Source organism: Cibotium barometz, chromosome 1, assembly GCF_041138505.1.
Source record: "Cibotium barometz isolate CiBa-2024 chromosome 1, ASM4113850v1, whole genome shotgun sequence".
In the NCBI taxonomy this organism is placed as follows: Eukaryota; Viridiplantae; Streptophyta; class Polypodiopsida; order Cyatheales; family Cibotiaceae; genus Cibotium; species Cibotium barometz.
In genome coordinates, this window is record NC_141046.1 from 8,771,898 (window position 1) to 8,786,783 (window position 14,886).

The following is a 14,886-nucleotide window of genomic DNA, read 5'->3' on the forward strand; positions in this document are numbered from 1 at the left end:
TTTAAAAAACAAATTGGTTATGCATAGATTAGAGACAAAACGATGGAAAAAGCTAAGGGATGGCTCCCCAACAGCAGCACCAAAAATGTTACGGCTCACCCTAACCCTCTTTGAAACACATCCAAAAAGAGATTACCTCATGAACTACAACTATTGTGAGGATCTTTCCAATGGCCGAGCTCGTAACCCTTGAGGTCTCCAAGCTCTAAAACTCCTTGAAAAGCAATTCCATCGCGTCTCTCGCGAGCGTTGTCACACCGCCGCGTTGCACTATGGATCCTCGTCCCTCCTCTCACCTCACTTCACTCACACACACTCACTAGCATGCGTTAGGGAGAGAGATTAGCAAGAGGATTAGCAAGAGCAAGACTCAATTGCACAATGGGAGAGTATCTTGTATTATGAGAGAAATTCACTTATATACATGGCCATACGTGTTCACACTCACTTAAACTATGGCCGGCCGAGCACTTTAAGCTTATAAGAGGCCTAATGCTATTACAATGACTACTCTCATAATATATCCATGAGGTACATCACTTAGGACCTCATCCTATCTTGCTACCACATGCTCTTGAAGCGAGAATTGCTATAAATACTCCGTCACACCATTACGAGCGCCCGTCCAAGTTGTAGCTTTGGTATAGGAAAGGAAAAAGGGAAATGGGAAGAGCTTAGAAGGGGGCTAGAGCTCAAAGATAGTTGGTATTTGGGAGACTAGAGAGACAAACCGGGGCATACTTACTTTAGCCTTCAATATATGTCTTCCTCTTCAAGAATTGACAGAATCTTTTTCAACCAACAAGCCTCATGGGCAGGGATTTCATTAACGTCTTCACAATTTCGTGATCACATTAACAAAACCTATTGTTAACATATTAAAACTTGTGATCACATTGTATATTCACATGACCTGAGCAATGACTTGCCAGAACCCACTAGTCCCGTAACACCTCCGGGCTTTTGATTTTCCCGGCGGGCCCGTCGGGAAAAGTGCTTACCCCGGCGGGCCCGTCGGGAAAAAGAAGGAACACCGGCGGGGTACTATTCTGTATATAAACACTGCCCGACACCCATCGTACAACTTTTGGGGAGATAGTCCTTGTTTTGGGGGCGTGATATCTCTCCTCAAAGTACTTGTAGAGCTCTTGAGTTGCTAGAAGTGTCCTCTTGGGAAGAACGTCCTTATCTTAGGGGCTGTCGTCTTTCCTTGTAGGCACTCCTAAGGCTATTGAGCCACTCGTCCTTAGTTCTTTGAACTGGGGGCAGGGTGTGGTTCGTAGCTAATACTTGCAGAGATTTAGGGACAAATTTGGAGTCATTCAGCTTTGCATTTGAGCCACGTACGTAATCTACCTCATTCTGCTTTATGAATGGTTTGATGGAGCCAAGAGTCCTGCTTAGGGGCTTGTATTGGTTCTTGATACTTGATATAGTTTAGAGTAGACAAGGGTCTATTGTCCTATACTAGAGTATTGCGCAAGCATAGATCTTTGATTTTCTTTGTGAATGTTAGAGAAGGTCTATTGTCCTATACTAGAGTATTGGGCAAGCATAGATCTTTGATTGTGTAAAGTATCCTTAATTGGGTACAAAAGGCATCCTTCATTGGGGGTGCAATGTGCATGATAGTTTCGAAGTAGTTCTGTAGTAAGACTTTGCAAGATAGTTTGAAGTAGTTTTGTGTTATGTGATGATCTTTTGTATTTGTCAAGATAGTTTCGAAGTACTTTGTCTGCTAATGTATGTTTTGTAATACGTGAGTGATTTGTTGTTTTTTCATTTATGTATTCATTGTTATATGCTTGGTTGAATAGGTTATTTGTTGAGATGGAGAACAATGTTGGATCCAGTGATACCTCCAATAGAGTCCAAATTTCAAATAGCAAGAAAAAAAGGCACCTGGGATAGAGTGGCAATATGCAATTAACGTTGGTGATCGATTCATAGATTGGGAGTGTAAGCTATGCCATGCAGTAAAATCAGGTGGGGCGCCTCGACTAAGAGAACACTTTTTAGGCGGACCGAAGAAAAAGTCATGTACCCACCCCTCTGCACCTATAGTGGCCAAACGCATAAGAGAAGAAATTCAAAAGAAAGATTCAAGAAAACATGACACTCCTACCGTTAATGTATCAAGGCAGCAAGAACACTGTTGTTCTAATCATCAAACTCCCGCTACATCGCCTACTTGTACCCCGAACGGCAATGTGCAACCAGAAAGTAATCTACCCAGTGCATCTTCCTGCAAGCGAAACTTTGACGTAGGAAATATACCCATGCGTCAAACTTCATTGCAAGAAAGCCTACGTCAAGGTCGACTCGATGATGCACAACTCGCCCTTGCTGAAGCGATTTACTTTTCTGGGAGTGCTATGATGATGGTGGACAGTGAGCATTGGAAGAGAGCATGGAAGAAAATTGGTGAGTTTGGACCAGGGTTTTCACCGCCTACAGACCATGCTATGCGAAATGATCTATTAGAGAAATGTTATGCGCAAGTAAAAGAACGTGTACAAAGAATAATTCTTAGCAATATAGAGCTTTCTGGATGTAGTATAGTAAGTGATGGATGGTCTAATGTGCAAAGAAAACCATTAATTAATGTAATGGTTATTTCACCTAAAGGTGAGACTTTCATCTGTGCCGTGGATTCAGCTGGTTCAATCAAAACTGGGGCTTACATTGCTCAAGTCATTAGCTCTGTGATAGAGGAAGTGGGTGCCAAAAATGTAGTCCAAGTCGTCATGGACAATGTAAAAAATTACAAAAATGCATCCAAAATCCTACAGCGACAATATCCACATATTTTTTCGGTAGGCTGTAATACTCATAGTTTGAATCTTGTATTAAAAGATTGGTATAAATCTGATGATACCAAATGGTTTGCCTCAATCGTCCACACTGCTCGCCAGCTTGTGAGATTCATGCTCAAGAGACAGAGAGTGTTAGATATTTTTCGACCTCGCATGTCAGTTATGTTAAAGCTTCCAGCGGAGACTAGCTTTTGCACTCACTTTTACACTTTTGAGTCTCTTCTTAGAAATAAAGATGCAGTTTGCGAAACATTTACATGCATGGCATTTCATGACTAGGAGAACACTCAACTTGAAAAAGTGAAAGAGAAAATCAAAGTCTTGAAGGCAGCGCTTACGAGAAGAAGTTGGTGGAACAGTGTGATGGATGCATACCATGTAATGATGCCTGTTATGTATGCCGTACGAAGTCTTGATCAAAGAGCGCCTAATCTCGAAAAAGCATGGATGCAATGGTGGACTGTCCAGCGGAGTTTGGAGTGTCCTGAGAAATTAGAGCATTCAGTGGTTGGTGGAAAAGCAATGGCGTGTACCATTCTCTAGTAGACAAAGAAAAGTTCTATTGAAGTACTTTCATGCTAGATGGATTGGAGCGCATTCACCACTACACAGTGCTGCTTACATGTTAGATCCTGAATATTGGAATATGGATTTGATGTCCAACGTTGAGGTGGTGCAAGATTTTTATAAAGTGGTAAACACTTTCTATAATAATGATGATGATCGTGTAAAGTGCATAAAGGAGATGACCTCATTTCGATTGAAAGAGGGTTTATTTTCCAACTCCCTTGTTCAACAAATGGCTAAAGAGCAACCTGCATGGAAGTGGTGGATGATGAATGGTGGTGAGCATTATGCTTTATTGCGCAACCTTGCGATGAAGGTTCTAAGTCAGTGCTCTTCAAACTCAGGCTTAGAAAGAAACTGGAGCATGTACAAATATATTCACAGTACTATTCGCAATCGACTTCTTGCAGATCGAGCAGATAAACTTGTTTACATGTATTGCAATGAAAAGATCTTGCGAGACATTGAAAGCGAAGAGTATGAAGAAGATATGCCCAGATGGATGTACAATTGTGATGATGTAGTAGACGAGAACTTTGATGTTGGACGCACGTTGTGCACCACCCTTGAGATAGAAGACAATTTAGACATTGACTTAGATGAGCTTAATTTAGCAGACGAGAGAGTAAACGGTGAAAGAATTTTGGAGCAAGATACTGACATAGAGGAAGAAGTCATTTCATTAATTTCATAAAAAGTACTTGTACAAATGATCGTATTTGGAGAAATTATCAATACAAAAGTAGGATTTGTCTTTCTTAGCTTTCATCTTGAAATAAATTACGAATTGCACTAGGAGTTGCATCTAAAGGTCCTGGTGGTTTATATTCGCTAGCCATGCCGAACACTATATAAATACCTTGATTTATTGGGACACTGCACAATGCACATGTGGAAGTATTTTGCATTTGCCTCACTAAACATATTAAGTGGTAGTAGTGTCCACAGGGTAGTATATACTGGCCGCTCCACCCATCGAATACTTTGTAACATACAGGACATTGGGGGGTGGAGGAACTAGTAGCCTCAGCAGAAACTCCCACAAGATCAGGATGTATCAAAAAATGAGAGATGTGGTTTCCTTGGTGCACAGGAGCAATACGTGAAGAGATGCTCTGCACATCTTGGCTGATCTTTGTGAGCTGCTCTTGAATCCTGCCGCGCATTGCGACAATGGGCGGCTGCCCGCACGAACACACACCCACACACACATCCCTCGTGTGGCGGACCACCCACATCCTGCCGCGCATTACGACAGTGGGCGGCTGCCCGCACAAACACACACCCACATACACACACACACACACACACACACAAGTTTCATTACCTGTGTATGCTGTCAGCAATGAACTCCCAAAGGGCCCCCCGGGCCCATATATATAGGAAATTGTACCCCGTCGGGCTGGATGACGACCCCGCCGGGGTTTAGGTTTCCCCGGCGGGACCGCCGGGTATAGCAAAAGCCCGGCGGGATTTTATCCGGTTACCAGGTCGCTTGCCACCGGCTTTTTTGAGAACATGTTAACATGTTAACATGTTAATAACATGTTAACACATGTTATTAACAAAAAAAAATTTGTGATCACGTGAATATAAAATCATTGCTCATGGGTGCCCCAAACCTTGAGAGTTTTAATTGATTGTTGTTCTACACTCTCTAATCATCTTCCTTTGAAGTGGAGCTGGTCCAATATTGGTGGGGCTGACATAGATCTTTCTCATTTTCCTACAAGGAAATTGAGAGTGAATAACTTGCTCCTGAAGGACCCTCTCTTTCTGGAGTACACAGAAGAAGCAATTAAAAAACTTAAAAGGAAAAAGGAGGCTGATGGCTCTTGGAGGCAGTTTGCTAATGAAATGCAAGGGATCATTAGAGCTGTGGGTAAATTGAGGGCTGATGAAAGGAGAGGAGAGAGAAGGAAGTGGGCTGCATTGTTAGAGGATCTTCTGTTAAAGAGACAAACCATAGGATTGGATGCTACTGATACTACTTTGTACTTTAACTTCCTAGATAGTATTAAAGAAGAGGAGGATAGATGTTATAGAGAACATGAGAATTGGGCTAGAAGGAATCAATTCAGTAACATAAGAAAACTTGACAATAGGCTATTTAAACTCCCAAGGAAAAAGTGTGATAATGAGGTTGTGGGAAGCATTTTGGATGAGGATGGCACCCTGTGAATGATATTAACACACTGGCTCTGAAATGGGTTAAATTTTTGGGTTCAATCCTTAGTGTGAAGGAGGACTGCTCTTGGAGGAGGTTCCAAGCTGAAGATAGGCTGTTGGGTCTCCTAAAACAAATGGTGGACCCTTATAAACCTAAATGGTTAGAAAGAGATATTGAGGTAGATGAATGCTAGTGTGCCTTGCTAAAGCTGGGGAGGGAGAAAGCCCCGAGTTGGGATGACCTATCAACAGAGTTCTTTATAACCTTCTGGCCTTCCTTGAAAGAGGTGGTGGGTGACATCTGTAAGAAAGCCTTCAATTCAGGGCTTTGGGAAGGTTTTTAAAGAAGGGCTTGTAAAGCTCATCCCAAAACAAACTACTTGCAACAAGTTTGGTCATTGGAGGCCTATCACCTTGTTAATAGTGATGTACAAAATTTTGGCCAAAGTTGCTCTTAGAATCACCCCTATGCTGCAAAAGGTTATCTCCACAAAATAGCATGGTTTTATTAAAGGTAGGTCAATTTATGATAACATATTTTCAACTTTATTGGGAAGGGATATGGCTATTAAAACCCAGCAGAAATGCATCATGTTGCAATTGGATTTAGAGAAAGCTAATGACAGGATTCAGTGGTCATTTGTAGCTAGAGTGATGGAAAAACTAGGTTTTGGAACTAAAATGGCAACATGCATTTACACCTTATCCTAAGGTGGATACTCTAAAGTGTTGCTTAATGGAAGAGTGGTAGGCAGATTTGAGATTAATAGATTAGTCAGATAAGGTTGTCCATTAGCCCCCTTGCTGTTTGCTATTGCTTCCCATCCTTTAATAATGTTGCTAGAATGAGCATGCATTGAAGGGAAGATTATTGGGTTAAAACTCATGTACAATGAACAGTTAGTTATACAATGATTTGTTGATGACTCCTTATTGTTTCTAAGGGCTGAGAATAATAATGTGAGAATGGCCATAGAGATAGTAGAGGAGTTTGCCAATGCCTTTGGTTCCAAAAGTAACATTCTGAAATCTAGAATTATAAGCTTGACTGAGGATAATGATTTTGATCTTCAAAGGTGGGGCTTTGAGGTGGTGCAAAAGGGCCAAATTGTGAGACTGCTTGGTGTACCTTTTGGTGTTGGGCTTACTAAATAAACAATTGGTAATGTGGGCTATTAATAGGTTTTTGGAAAAATTAAAAAAGTGGAAAGGCATCAGAGTCCCCTTTCATAGCAAGGTTGATATTTGCAATACAGTATTGAATGCCTATGTTATGTTTTTATGCCCTGTGCTAAACTTTGGAAAGTGCCATTAGAAGAAAATCATTGGCCCTATTAGAGATTTTCTGTGGATAAATGGTAATGGAAAAAAAAGAGTCTCTGCTTGGCTTGCTTGGGATAAACTTTTAGTTCCTAAAAAAGGAAGGGGGCATTAGCATTATTCAAATCCCACTCACTATAATGCGAGAAAGACTCTGATGCTTCCTAGATTTTTATCTTAGAATGTCAGTTGGGCTCTAATGATGAGGGAATTGGTGGAGCTTGCTGATGTTATGGCTAAAGGCAAATGGGGGAGCCTAAACTGGAAGGATAAACTTTTCTCATGTGCGGCCCCTCTTAAGATTACATTCCCAGATTTTTACAAAATGCTATGCAAATGCTGGAAGGACAGCTCATGTTTCATGGTCTGGGATGGAGGAGGTAGAGTAACAGGCAATTCCATGCTCACTCTGGGTATATGGTGGACTCATAAGTTTAATCCTTCTATAGCCCTACTTGATATATCTGTTGCAAAAAGTCTCAAAACAATAAAGGCATTAGGCATCTGGTTGACTATTGGGATAGGGATCTCGCAGGGTGGAAAGATATGAACCTATTATTTATGGAATTTCAGCTAATTAGGAGGGAAAGAGATCTGATGGCTCAGGTTTTGGAAGTGCTTCTTAGGGAATTATGCTCCACAACTACTGACACCTCTGTTTGGATCAAGGATTGGACTTGGGTCAATGGAGTCAAAATTAAGGATGGAAAAACCAGAGACATTTATGCATTAATGAGAAATGGGGATGCCAATGTGCTGTATTGCAATAAAATTTGGAATGTAAAGTGGAGCCCCTCTAGTTGGAAAAAGAGATGGAATTTGATCTAGGAGTGCCAGATCCCTAGGAAGTTCCAAGTCTTTTTGTGGAAGGTTGGCATGTGGACATTACCTATCGGTTCTAAACTCCAAAGGAGAAATATCTCTAGTGGCATCTTCCCCAGGTGTAGGTCATCAATTAAAGATGTCAAACATGTGTTTTGGGAATGTCTAGCAATTAGGGGTACCTGGTTAAAAATGTCTAAATGGATAGAGAATATTCTAGGTATTCAAGCATATTGGGGGCACTGGTCCTTGGTAAATGGTCAGTTTGGATGAACACATTGGGCTGGTATTTAATATTATCAGTGCTTGCATCCTATGAAAAATCTGGTCTAGCAGAAATGCAATTGTATTTATGAGGGCAGTATGTATATGCTTACAGGATTCAGAGCTGATGCATAAATGTGTGTGCATGTGTTGGTCTATGTGTAATGTGAATAAAATCATATGTCCTAAGATGGATTTGTTGATTCAGAATCTGCAAAGGAATATGCTCTGAATGTTACCCTATTTCTTATTGGTAAGCTTCAAACATACTAGGGATATACCCCTAATTCTGGATTGCTTGCTCTGCTGAGATGTTGGGATGTGAAGAGAAGGCCTCCTAAGTTTGGCCCAAAAACCTTGAGGTGGTACCACAAAGAAAAACAAACTGATCATACATTTGTAAGCTTCAAACATACTAGGGATATACCCCTAATTCTGGATTGCTTGCTCTGCTGAGATGTTGGGATGTGAAGAGAAGGCCTCCTAAGTTTGGCCCAAAAACCTTGAGGTGGTACCACAAAGAAAAACAAACTGATCATACATTTGTAACTTTCATTGAAAACTCGGTTGGAACTAGACCCACTATTGAAGTATGGAACAAGAAAGGGGGAATGTTCAAAAAACAGTCCCCCTGTTGGCTGCACTACAGAAGCTATGATAGAGGCTTGCCTTCTTTTGGGGTATCAAATTTCGTGGGAACAATCCTGCTTTTTGTTAGAGGATGAAATATGGGAGTTCTTATGTGAAATTTTGAATGACGTTGGGAAAGAGTAGTAAGTGGTAATTTGGTCTTGTTTGTATGACAGCTTTTGGACATTTACAAGTAATATAAATAACTATTATTGATCCCCCAAAAAAAAAGCTCATGGCCAAGTTGCATTATATAGCTTTGGTTTAGGAGAAGGCCCCAAAGGCTAAGATATATTCATGAAAGAGTGGCTCAGTAGAGAATGACAATTTTCTTAATATAAATAATTCAGTGGGGAGTAGTCAGTCTATTGGAAGCTTGAAGCAAGTCCGCATTGCACGATACGCTTGCCTTTCAAAATAAATCATGGCACTCCAACAAACAACCTCGTTTTATCAATGATTTCTTCCATGATTCCGAGCTACCTGGAATGGTTTAATGTCACATAAAGTGTTATAAGACAACATAAAATCGTAAGAGAAATGTATTATGTATCCGATGGGGCTTCGAAATTTGGTAAGTCGTTCAATGTACGATGTGGTTCTCAGTGTCTCACCATCTTTAAGGTCGAGAAAGTCTTTTGCATTATTCATGGTCAATTGAGCATGATGGTTGGGACTCCTTTGAGATTGAAGCCTTGTCAACGTTGTAGAGGAACTTACAGGTTCCAAGTGATAAGTGATTGACGAGTGAGGGGTACTGCAAGTGATAATATTGTGTGTTTGAACAGTGACCTCTAAGTAAGTTAGATGATGTGTGTGGGCTGCGTGCTGTTCTGTAGCACATGGCAAACGCATTCTTTTTCGGGTGTGAAGGCCGCTTAAGGGTACGACTACCAGCACACACAAAATTCGAGATTCTATTTTGGCGCCTACTGCGTTCTAGGGATAGTGGGGGATTTTTAGAAGAGATTGAACTCCAGAGATCATGGGCAATTTCCCAAACCGAAGGAAGCTGCAGCCCACTACCTGTAAGTAGTTGAATTTTGGTATACTCGCTGTAGAATCTCCGTTTCCCGTTCCCCGTCCCCGTAGTTCGAGAGAGCTTGGATCGGATGTAGACAGTGTTGACCAAAGGGGATAGGTTTAAATTATATATGGCATGAAAGGGCAAGGTCAGTTTCGATGGGGGGAGGCTCACCTTGGACAGAAGAGAGAAGAAATGTATAAGTAATTCCTAGTGCTTGGAGCTGCTCGCGTCGGTTGGGCAACAGCTTGCGAGAAGTTGCGAACATTTGGGACCAGAAGATTCGAGATCGACAAAACGAGCGGATTTTGGGAGGAGGGTACGAGGTACTGCTTGCACTCGATAGCGCAAGCCACGTTGAGAGGAGAAAGTGCCAGTGCCTCTCTCTCTCTCTCTCTCCGCGCCAGCCCCAAAAAATAAGAATAATAATAATAGAATACACGAGACAATATATATTCAATAAATAATAAACATGCAAAAATTGTTGTAAATTTATCTTCAAACTCCACCAATCCTATATTTACCAAATTCCTAACTTCCTATCGTGCTAGAACGTAATGATTGCTGACGTGTAACGGCCGCGCCTTTAGGGTAGATTCGCGCTTTGTCGACGCGGCAGGCCGCAGCACAGTTTCTAACCCCCCTTCTAATGTCTACGTGCGTCAATAAGGGTTCATGATGAGTATCTTCACGATTTTACGTGCCGACGTGTACGAGAATTTCATCATGACGATGACTACTCATAAGGCCATAATAGCTCGCCACGCTGGCATTTCAGCGCTCGACACGCCACGCAGGCAGCTGAGCGTGCAAATTGTTTGCCACGTGGAAACAGGCCCACCTGCAATTGCTGTGGTCCCAGCCCCACTCTGCTGATGTGGAGAGGCTTTGCCACGTTGACTGCCGATTACGTGTCCCATGACTCGTAGTCAACAACCAGCACCGAAGAACTGCCGTCGTGGGCGGCCTTTAATGGGATGCAGGTCGCTATAGCCACGCTGACGCCGCTAAATTCGCCTCCAAACTTTCATCATTGGTTTCGGGACCCCCGAATTTTGTCTCTTCTTTTGCCCTTGTGAAACGCTACTAGCTAGCGCGCCGCGGCCAGTTTGGATAGCCTGGCCCCTTACCCTCGGGCCTCCACGGCTCTGTCAGATTTGGCGGTTGCGGCTTGCGAGTCATATAGAAGCGTGGAAATGAATGGTCTAGCCCCGATGGCCTCGGCCCCGCTACATCAGAGTGCCGGCGCCATAATCGGTTTTAGCAGCAATGTCATCTCATTTGGAAAGTAAGCTTATAGTCCATACATATATATATCCCATAATCGAACGCTAATCCTGATATTTTTTGGGATTGAAGTATGATTTAGGACTAGATCCATTGACTTAGTCCCTTTTTTACGTCGATATGATCTACGTTAACCGAGCAAACCTAGCTAATCGTTGCGACATGCACATACATACATCATAGATGTCAGTGTTTGTGTTAAACGTAGTTTTTAGAACCATTGCGGCATACATGATCCTGATATTTTTGGGAATATCAACAAACTGCATAAAGTAGTGAAGTATGATTTAGGACTAGATCCATCGATTTAGTCCTGTTTTACATCGATATGATCTATGTTAACCTAGCGAGCCTAGCTAATGGTCGCGACATGCTCATACATAGATGTCAGTGTCTGTGTTAAAAGTAGTTTTAGAACCATTGCGGCATACACGATCGATCACACATAACTACATCATTTACATTACGCATCTACGGCTCTAGCTATGTATATGGGAGCCATAATGACCATCAGGCTTTTTTTACTTTTGGCCCCACTCATTAGAGGGGAAAATTGTAAGCGCTAATGTAGCCGTTAATATGTGTGCAAGGATCACAAAGTGCTTTTGCACACCTAGCCGGAGCAGTGACTCATTGGATTCCAAGAAGCACATTAGGTGTTGGATCGCTTCTAGTAGAGGGTAGCTAGGTATGAGAGAAGTTTAGGTATCTTTCCCAATTCCCACAAATCACCTTGGGCTGCGGAATTGTGAGGGTAAAAGTTGCGAACCCTACTGGGTTTCTTTTCGATCAAAATTATAGTTCACGTAGAAAGAAAGGGGCGGGGGTTGCTAAAAACGTAGCATGAGCGTTCGCTAAACAGGTGATGGCTTTATTTAGAGGTGGTCATCACTTACATTGCACACTCACTTACCCTCTCTAGTCTTTGCTAAGTTCTTCACAGCGTAGCTATGGCGGCCATGTTTTTGTTGTGCAGAAGAGCCCACATAAACTATCGAGCTCTAGGTAGTTATGCTCTCCATCGTGTATTGTAAGCATAGCTAGACAGACCTGTACATCAGTAGGGTTTCTCTGCTTTTATACATACTGCCCTACAGCTTGTTGTGACCAACTTTGCACGCACTGCGTGGATATGGGGAGTGCAGCTTGGCTCGAGAGCAGAAGCTAGGCATGATATCACTGTTATGCAGCTACTGAGTTTGTACAAGTCCGTGTTTGATTCTTTGTTTTTGCAGAGAGATCAAGCTCTTTTAGTACACATGCTGCCCTGGTCTCGGACCAGGCTTCATTCCCCTCATCCACGTCGGCTTCTGCGATCTGCTCTGTTGCAGATCTGCAGTTTGTTTTATACATCACGCCTGCTCCGATCCATTCCAAATAGCAACCAATTAAGTAAGCAATTCCATGACTTTTCATCTCCTAAATCAATTTCCTGCAATAAAGCTGTCTAGATCATCTCTAAGAAAGACTCTATGCCTTTACAACTGAGCAGATCATGACTTTGCTCGTCCGTGTCGTCTTATACGCGTAGCTCTTAAATGCCGAGATTTAACGTAATAAAGTCTATCCTTTGCAGTTAACCTAATCTAGTTTGTCGAGGCCTTTGTATCTGCAGCGCCCATGGGTCGATGAGGTCGACGCTCACATGATCTTTTTACTTTTCGTTCAGCAGGTAATGCTCCCTTGAAGGTGCTATGAGATATTCAGTTTCTTTATCTAAGGTAATTTCGCTCTACATTGCAGCTATTATCCTTTACAATCGTCCATGCCAATCATGTTATCAAACCTGAATATATATATATATATATATTTATATGTGCATATATACATATATATAATATTACTGTATGCATGTCTTTGTGCGTTGGGCTTTGGGTGGGATGCCTGTGCTCTTTAGCCGTAAGGTAAAGTATTATTATTGCTCATGTCCTTTGAAAGCTAATACACGTAACCTTTGTTTTCAGGTGGGAATTTTGCAAAGATTCCTTCCTCGTTTCGACCGAGATGGTTGGCTCGTTGATATCTTTCAAGCTTTCATGAAATGTTATAATGCAGGATTTGCGTCACTTCTGGGGATTCATTTCTTTCTTCAACGACCTCTATCCTTGTATAATTATCCTCCTGTGATGTCATTCATGCAATTTTTCTTGCCGACCTTGCCATTATATTCTAGTCGAAGGATGAGGAGGCATGTGTAATCATGCGTTTTCAACCTGAATCCATGTTAATTACATCCTTTAAGTACGGTGTAAGAACTTGGATAAAGTTCAAGTGTGTGCTTGGAAATAGTCCCATCGTAATGAAGTGACGCAGTATGGTTGCTGGGAGCGTGAGCATTTCAAGAGTAACCTTGGCATCAAGCATGCTATAGATACAATAGCATGCAGTCGCTTGAAGATTATATGTGTCCTTGGTCTCTTCTGGGCTTTCAACTGCTTGCATGAGCCGACATGAGGCATCCCAAGGGAAGCTCAGCATTAAATTAACTATCCAATATTAGTAAAGTAGCATGTCTGCAGAACCACGTTGCTAGGATGCACGATAGTTTTGAGGTTGAAAAGTCGGATTCATAGTATAATTCTGCCGTGTGACATTGACAAGTTGAATCTGGGCAAGGCACAATGCACTGTAACACCCGGAGAAGGCATAATCCCATTGTAAACCAGGTGCACACTGTAGCACGCGATATCCTTTTGTAGGTCCTGAAAGTAAACGCTATCCCAAGAGTAAACTTTGGGTTCCTTTTTTAAAATCAAACTCACCCTGAGTGTCGCATTGACCGTTGGATATTCCTTCGAGCTTTTGATCCCGAAGAAAGCTTATAAACCATTAAATCAACCAAGTACACAAGTAAATGGCCTGTTCACAACAAATCAATAATCTGCGCTAATACCAATAGAATGTCTTCCGTTTTACTGGGAGAGACTACTAGAGTACTGTGCGTAAACTTCTACGAATAAGAGGGTTTCTGAAATTAACATACATGTATGGGAAGTCAGAGTTCTGCAGCTGCAGGTCCACTTATGCGTTGAGCAAATTGCCTGGTTAGCGCTCATGCATTTCTGTTATTTTATCCGATCCACTTGCATACTAGACAATTCCTGAGTACCTCCCTCCACAGTTGAAGCATGATCAGTTTGGATGATGACATTTAGCAAAACTCATTGGCTTGCCAATGTATGTAGTATGACAATAAGTACCATATGCTAAGGCAAGTGGTCCTAGATGCATGAATTCTTGTGAAACAATTCTTTTATTGTAGTTGCGGTTGAATCACGGTTAATTTAATTTTTTGAAACAATAGTTTTGATGGAGTTTTAGAGGAAGCACGGTTAGTTCAATATTTGAAACAGTAGTGGTGGTCAACACGAAACTTTGTTCCCAAAAAATTGCTGGACGGACGGGTTATCATGCATATTAGTGAACCAGTAGTTTTAAAAGAGTTTTAATTCAACAGAAAACTTTGTCCCATTCTTGTACCTTGGGTGGATTACTTTAGCCTTGAACCTATCGTTGGGGAGTTTTGATTTATATGACACCCAAGTCTTGAGGAAGAGAAAAGGAGGCTTCATCGACAATTTCATGGCTTAATCTTCTTCCATATTGTTAGCCATAATGGTTGTGACACAGATGGTTATGATGCAGATGTAGGTGCTCCACTATAAGACAGTGTCCTTGCTCCGAGGCTTATTTATCGACGTTTAAGGAGACAATAAAGAAACAATGGGGAGTTGTTATAGGCCTTGAAAATGCCCTCGGTTAATCTGTTGGTATTCCCATCAATTATTTTGCTCAAAAATCGACAAAATTACTAAGGCTATTTCGGAGGTTTGTAATGCAAAAAATAGGCCTCCAATTTTACCAAAAAATGTGCATGCAATATATCTTTAAAAAATACGTTCTATTTCATAACCACCACCCCCCTCCCTCCCCCCCCCTCTCTCTCTCTCTCTCTCTCTCTCTCTCTCTCTCCATCCAAGAAAAAGG

At 41.7% G+C, this 14,886-nt stretch overlaps 1 long non-coding RNA gene across 4 annotated transcripts; it reads left to right on the forward strand.

Moving 5' to 3' along the window:
- Window positions 1–10,690: 10,690 nt before the first annotated feature.
- On the forward strand, window positions 10,691–13,544 carry LOC147641576 (uncharacterized). Of its 4 annotated transcripts, none has more exons than XR_015268233.1 (4): window positions 10,691–10,900; window positions 12,135–12,291; window positions 12,569–12,620; window positions 12,864–13,544. It is a non-coding gene; the product is annotated as an uncharacterized LOC147641576 (long non-coding RNA). The 4 variants fall into 4 exon arrangements; XR_015268219.1 differs by lacking the exon at window positions 10,691–10,900 and adding an exon at window positions 11,250–11,904 and having other exon boundaries at window positions 12,515–12,571; XR_015268199.1 differs by lacking the exon at window positions 10,691–10,900 and adding an exon at window positions 11,250–11,904.
- The last annotated feature ends 1,342 nt before the right edge of the window (window positions 13,545–14,886 follow it).